We start from the raw sequence: 9,293 nt of genomic DNA, 5'->3' as shown, positions 1-9,293 counted from the left end.
AAAAAACAAAAACCTGAGAACTGGAAGAGTTCTGGTTATATTTTTATTTTGTTTTAAATAAAAAATTTGCATGGAAAAAAATCCTCATCCCACCAGCTCCAATCATTATTAATGGGTTATATGTGCAGTGGGCTGTTCATTTGTTCTCTTGCTAATTTAGCTGCTTCAGGATGATTCAGAGACATTAAGGGCTGTTACAGCCAATATAGTTAATCTCTGTGCTCTCACTAAATACACGTATCTTGTCTGACAATGGAACCAACACCTTGTGCTAAATTGCTCATGAGATGGTGTGATCAGCAATTTGGGTCTGTCTCCATGACGAAGAATTAAAACCTTCCCATAGGATGTGAGAGTGGTCAGCTGGCTAGGGGAGGAGATTGGGAGTTAGGACTTCAGTGGGGAGTCTTATTCCCTGTTCTGCTTCTGGTATGTGACCCCCTGGTAATTAGGTCTGTGGTTGATTGGAAAAATCACCTCTAAAAAGCAAGTGAGCTGGCTTTCTTTGCCATGCTTTAGAGGTTGGAGGAAGGGAGCTTTATCACAGTCAATGGAGAAATTATTAATAAAAAAGGCACTTAATGTGCTATTCTTGGGGTTCTTTAAGATTCTTGAATGATCTGAGATACAGTATTTATACTTGGTGATGCAGTTGTTGTGTTGCTAGCTTGAACCTTGAGCCTAATAAGTGGTGGCCCGTGAACTTATACTACTTGATTGCAAAAGTCTGGTTTACTAGAATCTGAACCTCTGGCACATCTGTATCTATTTTATTAATTCATTTTTATATTTACCCTGACAACTTGGGTTAGGAAATGAGCCAGCTATGGGCCACAAGGCAAAGTACGCTTACAATTATGTTGCTTTTATCAATTAAGAAAAGCTGGACATTGTTGGATACATAATCAAATGTTAACTGATGAAAATTTAAATGCTTTGCAGGAATAAAACCTTGCAAGTTTCCACTTAGCATTTCGCTTTTCACTACAGAATTGGACGACACAGTATTTAGAGTAATAAGAGACCGATCAAATAATTCATGCATCTCTGCCAGGGTGTGACAGGGGCATACATCCATTCTGCACATGTGCAAAAAAATTTTCTATCAGTTCGGCCCTGCACAGTACTAGCTGGTATATAAATTTTAGGTGCCACTGTTGGAAAAATCTAGCCCTAAGTGTCTTGGCCCCTAGAAAGCATCAGTACCTAATGCTACCAGAAACACATTTAACCTCAATTTTATATTTTAAATGTGAACAAATTTTGACCAAACTCAAGTACATTTGAGAAGGGATGGCCAGAAAACAATAATTCCATTTTGCAAAGAAGATTTGAGGTTTGGAAATTTGTTTTTATTCCACATCAAATGCAATTGAGATCTTTTGAAAATTCACACACACACATACCACTCCAAAATACAAACAACAAAAATGACCACAGAGGGGTGTGTGGTGTGCTGGACTCTCTTTCTCACCCACAGAAACTTGATCCTGGATCTGGGGTGGTTTTCACACTCCAGAAATTTCATCCTGCACCTGAGAAACCTTCTCAGCAATTCAGCATTTTCACATTAAAAAAAATTTAGTCTAACCAATTCCCTTGACCAGTTCTCCATTTGGACCCCTCAGTAGCTCTACTTAAGAAAGACAATCCATTGTCCATTTAATTTTGTAATATTTAGATTGTTATTGAAACATGCACGAAACTAAACATAATCCTTGAAATCCCCTCACTGACTCCCAATAAGATGTGCAACGCACCATGGCTATAATGATAATTTTATATGAATTATGGGCACTGATGACCGTTTTCTCACAGAAAATAGATGAAATGTCAGAGCCTCTCTTGAATTCTGCTTTTCCCCAGAGACCATTAATATAAACAGTACTGTAATGACTCATCCGCTGTGAGTCAGAGCTTCAGCATTGCTATTAGGAAAGGACAAATAGCATTTTCCCCTAGGTCCTTCCAACAATAATATTTTTCTTTGATCTATTCAGGCGTCCATCTGCCCTAGCCGTCTTCCCTCCTATTCAAAGTTTTGCCTGGGGAAACAGGATTTTTAAAATCTGGAGGCGGGGGGGGGCAGAGGGGAGGGAGGAACACCCATTACAAAACAGCTGTGCTGTTGGGCCCTGAAGTATTTGGGAACCATCCAGAAAGTGCTGTATTATCATCTGATGTTGAGTTTGGGTGGGGTCAGGCTCAGCACTTTGTGACATGAGTAGGCCAAAAAATTGCCTGCTTAAAGGAGTCAAAACCTTTCAAACTTGAGGGTTTTTGAGTGCGTTTCAAATCTGTTTGAAATTTATTGAATACACCCTTCTCCCCCAATCCCAATATCCACACTCCCCATCACGATACCCAGGACCTAAACTAGCATCAAGGTCTCCTGAGGTGAAAAGCAACTGAACTAAGCCATTGTGCCGCTTAGCCCAAAGAATCATGTCTTTTAAGTGCATTCTTGTTGCAGGCATCAGTATATTATTATGACATATAGTATATGCCCAAAGGGCTTCTGTTAATGACTTTACACACTGGACTTGATCTGTGTCCTTGAGCAATTGAAGATAGCATCCATCCCCCCTTTGGAAAATGTAACATTCACTTGTGTTTTTTACAAGTAAACTTTTGTCACCCACAATTGGAACTTGCCATTTCCCAGCATTCAGGACTAGGCTAGTCTTCAGCCTGGCTCCAGCACAGAAAGGTGGTTTGTTTTCCTTAGACAAATCACAAAATCATTTCTTCTTTGTCTTTAGCTGTAGCCTGTAACTGATGGCAGTAATCAATCAGCTCATTGACTTTAGTTAGGAGAGAAAGGGCTAGCCGCTAGACTACGGCTGTCATTCAGGGCCTGTGTTCTGAGCGCAAGGGTGCTTCACTGCCACAGATGACTCAGCCAAATTCTCCCAAGGCTCCAGAGAATTAGTGATTCTGAAGCAGCATCTCTGCCACCCTTCAGAAAGATGCAGCTTGTGCTCCTTCTCCACCAGTTCAACCCTGCTGGCCAGTGTGGCCATAGCTCTGACCCACCCAACCTTCTTAGGGAATGCATGGCAGCTCAAGCCTGGCAGCACCTCCACTCCCCACAATGACTGTGGTTAGCTTCTGTGTAGGGGCAGATCTATTCTCTGTGCCCTCTGCCCCCTCACACCCACACAGAGTCAGTGGAAATCTGGCCTTGAGTGTGGAAGGTTAGAAAAGTCCAAGTCCATGTATCTACCTCCCAGAATGCTTTTAGTTCAAAGTTTTTATATTTTATGACGAGAAGAAAGACAGAATGTACAATACCTATAAACCAACAATCCCCATAACAGCAGCATACCAACGCCATCCAATTCTCAGTGTGTGTAACCAGGCAGACAGAGGGAATCAGACTGCTAATCCCATTCACCTTGCTCTGTGAGAGATGGACAAGAAAGAGCCACCTATTCTAAGGTTTCCATACCTATCTTTGATCACTGTTGGTTGGGCAAATCGCTGATGCCTGACCACCATTCTGCAATGTTAATTCTGGCCCAGATTGCTGCCCGTCTAGGTAAAACCCACAGGAGGGATTGAGAGGAGCTACAAACCCCAGAGATTCCCCTCCAGGTTTCCTCAGAAGCATCTCATCTGGCAGAAGAGATTTGGGGAAGGACATAGCGTTAGCAGGGCCCAAACCTCATGGTATCCATTGGGATGCAAATGCTGTCCTGCAAGGGTGGCTGCCCTCCACACTGCCCCCATCCCTTGGCAGGATAGCTCTTTCTGGGTGCTCTGCTCCAATTGAAAGAGTCCCTTAACAGTAGCTTCAGTAGCAGCCACGGGGACTCAGAGAATTAAGGCTCCTTCAAGTAGCTTTAATTTCCTATGAAGTTAATTCCCTGAGCTGAGCAGGGGCCTGTGCCAAGGGGATTGCCTCTGCTGCCTCCTTTACTGAGCAAGTTTGCAAAACCCAATGAAGCTTCTGTACAGTGCACTCATAAGGGAGGTGATGCTGCAGAAGTAACAATCCTCCCCAAGCACTAGGGGGCACTTTGCCTAAATAGAAACCAAAACACAGGCTTTTGTTGCTTATTTTAAAAATAAATAATAGATAGTCATAGTAATAATCATTATTATTATTTACAGGGAGGACAGGAAGAACTTGTAAATAGTTTACACAATACTTTTTGACTTCTCAAGGGCTTTGGGTAAGGAGAAGAGTGCTGGCCATTTTGGCATCAAATCACAGAAAGAGCTTGTTTAAAGCCTGTCCACCAGCCCAACACAGTCCTGGAGTGTAATATATTGACTCACACACAAGACTGTAAATGTACACACTCTGGGAAAAGGATGCTTCTCCATGGAACTAATGATTTAAGCTTACAGCATTCTTGTTGATTGATACAAACTGCATGATTTTCCTGTTAGCAGGGTAGCTGGACTGTCTCACATTATGTACTGATGATAAAGAGGCTGAAGTTATTTTTTCAACTATCTTCCTAAAGCTTCCTGACAAATGCAATTGTGAAGCAGGCAGTGCATTTTTCTCTGTAATACTGGCTTTCTACCAGGAATGGGTATTGGTAGATTCCTCAGTATAGATCCACTTACAAATAGGTTTTTTTATGCTGTACGACCATCTATATTCAAGATGAAAACTACAGGGTGTAGTTGAAGGTCTGGAAATTTAAACCCACCCTTCTTCTCTGTTAGGGTCATTGTGGCATAAGAGGTGTTATTTTACCTATAAACCACAGAATTTTCTAATACTAATTTTGATCATAATCAAAAATATCTTTTGAGGGAGTCCCACAGAGGGAGAACCAGACATGTATAACAGTCTAGGTAATGATCAAGTGAAAAAAGTCCTCTATGGTGAGCTGCAACTCCGAACGTGCAGGCAGGACGGTCAATGTAAATGCTTCAGACTCACCCTTAAGCAGAATCTCAACTCATGCAGGATAAATATTGATAACTTAGAAAATACAGCCAAAGACAGACCTGAATGGAGAGCAATTATCAGTACAAGCTGTAAACACTGAGACAGACATACAAGAAAAACAGATTGAAAAAGGGACTTAATGTCATAAGTCTTCAGTGGGAGCCTACACGTTCTTATGTAACATCTTTTCATGCCCTTGCTCCTTGCAGATCAGGCTATACAGCCACAAGAATAACACATGAGATACCATGATGTCCATTGCATGCAATGATGACAGCCATATATATAGATCTAGGCAACAGTTATTAAAATTCAAGTCCGTGTGCCTGTAAGAAAGGACTGCCAGTGTGAAATATCCATCAGAAGTATAACTTCCTTTTGACTAGGGACAACATTTACAAGAACACCAACATGAACAGTGCACTCTAATGGAGTTGTATCTAATACGCAATTTTCATGCACAATCATCACAGCAGTATAGTGTCATGGCAAATGCACATATGGTGCTGAAAATCTGGACCCTCATACTCGGTTAGGTATCAATTCAGGAAAGCTCTTAAATACATGCTTAAGTTCATTCCTATCCAGGACAGCATCTAAGCACATGCTTAACTTTAACTATGTGCCTAAGTGCTCTCCTGAATTGGGGTCTTAATTTCTGTGTCAGCAATAGAAGTTAAATCAGTCAATGAATGACTAACAGAATACACCCCTACATTCACACTCTATGCACTACTGTAATAATCTTTGTACAAGGTATGCCTTGTCATGTATCATTTGAAAACTCATAATTTTTTGGTCAGTATTGACTTGATAAAATGTGTGGCAACCCTACATGTGAAGTGATGAGAGTCCCCTTTATGATGTTATTAACTCATGTTCCAAACCCCACAGCCCTGCCCAAGCAGAAATCAGCAAACAGGTCTGTCCTAAACAAATAAATGTGTGCTTGCCTTAATTTGCATATAAGCACTAAACAGAGTCATCAAGCAGGAAGGGAAAACAAAGGAAGTCCAAAAAGGTGAAAAAACCCAGCAGGGAATATCCAGTGTTTAATTTGTAATGAAACTAGTGCCGGGCTCAAGCAATTTTTTTTACATTCATAACTGACGCAGTAAGCCCAGAGGTGCCAGGGCTATGAACCGCCAAGCCCAGAGGTGCTGCGGCTCAGTCCTGGTAAGCCCTGGCACAAATTAAGCACTCTATCTCCTGGGTCTCAGCTGGAAATGTTTTTCAAGAGGGGGACTGAAACTATAAAAAGCAGGGGCAAACACCCCCAAGAGACCCCCTTGCTCCCCCCCCCCCCCCCCCCCCCCCGCCTATTGCATTTTCTGCCCCCTGAAAATATAAAAGGAAATGGTCATTGGACTTGTGGGGGTCATGGGCCTGACCAGAAGAGATTAGTCAGTAACCTTGCTGGAAGAATGTGGTGAGAAATTTTGCTTGACTATAATATAGTTTGTTAAGTTAGGCACTAATATGTGCTTTATCTTTATTTTTCTTGTCAACATTTCTGACTTTTATGCTGCATTACTTGTATTCACTTAAAATCTCTCTCTTTGTAGTTAATAAACTTGTTTTACATAATTCAGTGTGTTTAAATTGAAGTGTCTGTGTAACACTATTTAAGATAATAAGCTGGCATATTATTTCTTGAAGGGAATAACAGATTTAATATATGTAGACTGCCCAGGAGAGGGCTGGGCAGTATAAGACATATTTCTGGGGGAGGATCCAGGACTGGGGGTATGCTGGGGTCACTCTGCAGTATAATCAAGGCTGGTGAGAGCCAGGGTGTAACTGGCAGGCTGCAGTTACACATAGATACTCAGGGTGTGACTTGTATGCTGGAAGGCTGTTGGTGAGTGGCCCAGGTGGGAGCTACTTCAGCAAGGCTTTGTAAGGCACCCAAGGTTGCGGGGCAGGGATGACACAGCCCCTCACCCACTGGTCTGAATTATACCTGATATGTCACAGACATCAAAATTCCATCATTACAATAATAGTTAATAATGGTCATCTGTCAAAAGATGACAAAACCCAGCAGAAAGAGTCACTCACATCTATGAATCTACTGCCAGGGGGGTACCTGGAGTCCATCTCTGCAGTAGTGTATATGAATTTAATCTATTCACATCAGTGAAAAGCAGAAGGGAAAGTGTTAAATCATTCTTGTGTGATTGAATGAAATATATTGTACAATCACCTATGGTAATTCAGCCTAATGACAGGCTGAAGTTGAGAGAATGCTGTCCTATGTATCACCTTTCCTCTGATATTCTCTTCCTTTTCTTGGCTGTATAAATAGAATATTAATGAGATCTTAATTATTTTTCCCTCACCAGCAACAATTTCAATTCCAAGTGTGACAAAGTTCCTCCTCTATCTTGGTGGATCCTGCACTTATTGGCGGATTTTCTTGCCTCAGAGATTCACCACGTGGGTCGGGGAACAGCCCAGAGACCTTCCCCTCTGGAAGAACCCACAGTCCAGGTCAATTGGGAGGTTTGGGGGGAACCCAGGCCTGCCCTCTACTCCGGGTTCCAGCCCAGGGCCCTGTGGACTGCAGCTGTCTATAGTGCCTCCTGTAACTGCTGCATGACAGCTACAACTCCCTGAGCTACTTCCCCATGGCCTCCTCCAAACACCTTCCTCATTCTCACCACAGAACCTTCCTCCTGGTGTCTGATAACGCTTGTGCGCCTCAGTCCTCCAGCAGCACACTCTCAGCTCCTTGCGCCTCTTGCTCCCAGCTCCTCACACTCACACCACAAACTGACGTGAGCTCCTTTTTAAAACCCAGGTGCCCTGATTAGCCTGCCTTAATTGATTCTAGCAGCTTCTTCTTAATTGGCTCCAGGTGTCCTAATTAGCCTGCCTGCCTTAACTGGTTCTAGCAGGTTCCTGATTACTCTAGTGCAGCCCCTGCTCTGGTCACTCAGGGAACAGAAAACTACTCATCCAGTGACCAGTATATTTGCCCTCTACCAGACTCCTGTACCCCACTGCTCTGGGTCTGTCACACAAGTAATGTGTTGGTTGTCATTTTGCAGAAAAAGTATTGGGAATGTTAGATACTTTCTTGCTGAAAAAGAGCCCCAACATCTCCTCCACAATTCTGTGCAAGGGCTGCCTGTGCATTCATGTGACAGGACCAGTGACTTCAATTTGGCATTCTGTAGTTACACAATGAAACTGGAAAATATGTGACATGAATGATCATTACTAGCCTCCGCTAGAGTTCCTGTGGCTGCAGGAGAATGAGAGTTATTGCTTTCTCTGCCTCATCTGGTTAATTTTTGAATGTTTAGGCTGGTTTGAGCTAATATAACTGTCTTCTCAGGAGCCATGACAGAGGGCTGTGAACCATCAAGTGAGCCATTGTTTAGCTTCCTTTCTTTATCAGTTGCACAACCTCCTCCTCTGCTTGAGTGTACAAGACATTTCTCATCTCTGCCCATTTAAAATATAGATTTACACAAGTCCCTCATGGTGTTCCAGGGCACCCTCACAGACACCATATCTCCCCTGACATCACAAGAATCAGTAGGTATAGGCTATATATACCATACATTGTGACAAAACGGTTTGCACACGCGGGTCACTAATGTATAAGCACCCATGCTCAAACTCCCCCTAGAAAGAGATACCATACACAGCACTGGTAGTTAAACCACTCTTTGTCTGGGCCATTAGACCTTCCTGCATTTCCTTTGTGTTACAGCGCTGCACAAAAGGAGGGTTAATACTAGGCCACTACTGTTCCAGACCAGGCAATCTAAGGGGAGCCTTGGACTAGGGGGCTCCCAGCTGAAACTGAACAGGAAGAGGGAGAAAAAGGGCACAGGCTTAGTCTACACTTAACTGTTAAGTCATCATAGCTACATAAGTCAGGGGCATGAAAAGCCCACACACCTCTCCGTGACATCGCTATGCTGACTAATTCCCACTGTAGCCACAGCTAGATGGATAGAAGAATGCTTCCGTCCTCATTCAGGGAGACAGGGTTTCTACACTGGCAGGAAAAACCCTTTCGATGGTGTAAGCTGTGTTTACACTACAAGGTTATGCCAGCATAGTTACAGCAACATAGCTATGCCGGCATTATCTCCATAGCATAGGCAAGTCCCCAGTGTAGACAAGACACTGCCAGGAGTTTCTGTCCCTGTATGAACACCACCTCTCCATATGATGCTACCTATGTTGACAGAAGCTCTCTTCTATTGACATAACTCTACATACAATGGGGGTTTTGTCAGTGTAACTATGCCAGTCAGGAGCGCAAAAGTTTTCTTCCACAGACACCTGACTGCTGTAGCTACACCTCCATAACTTAAGCATAGGTCAAGCTTGTGATTTCTGCAAAAGGTATGGGTGCAGT

Source organism: Terrapene carolina, unplaced genomic scaffold (genome assembly GCF_002925995.2).
Source record: "Terrapene carolina triunguis isolate 2854851 unplaced genomic scaffold, T_m_triunguis-2.0 Scaffold120, whole genome shotgun sequence".
Classification (NCBI taxonomy): domain Eukaryota; kingdom Metazoa; phylum Chordata; order Testudines; family Emydidae; genus Terrapene; species Terrapene triunguis.
Note: the sequence above shows the minus strand (reverse complement) of the source record.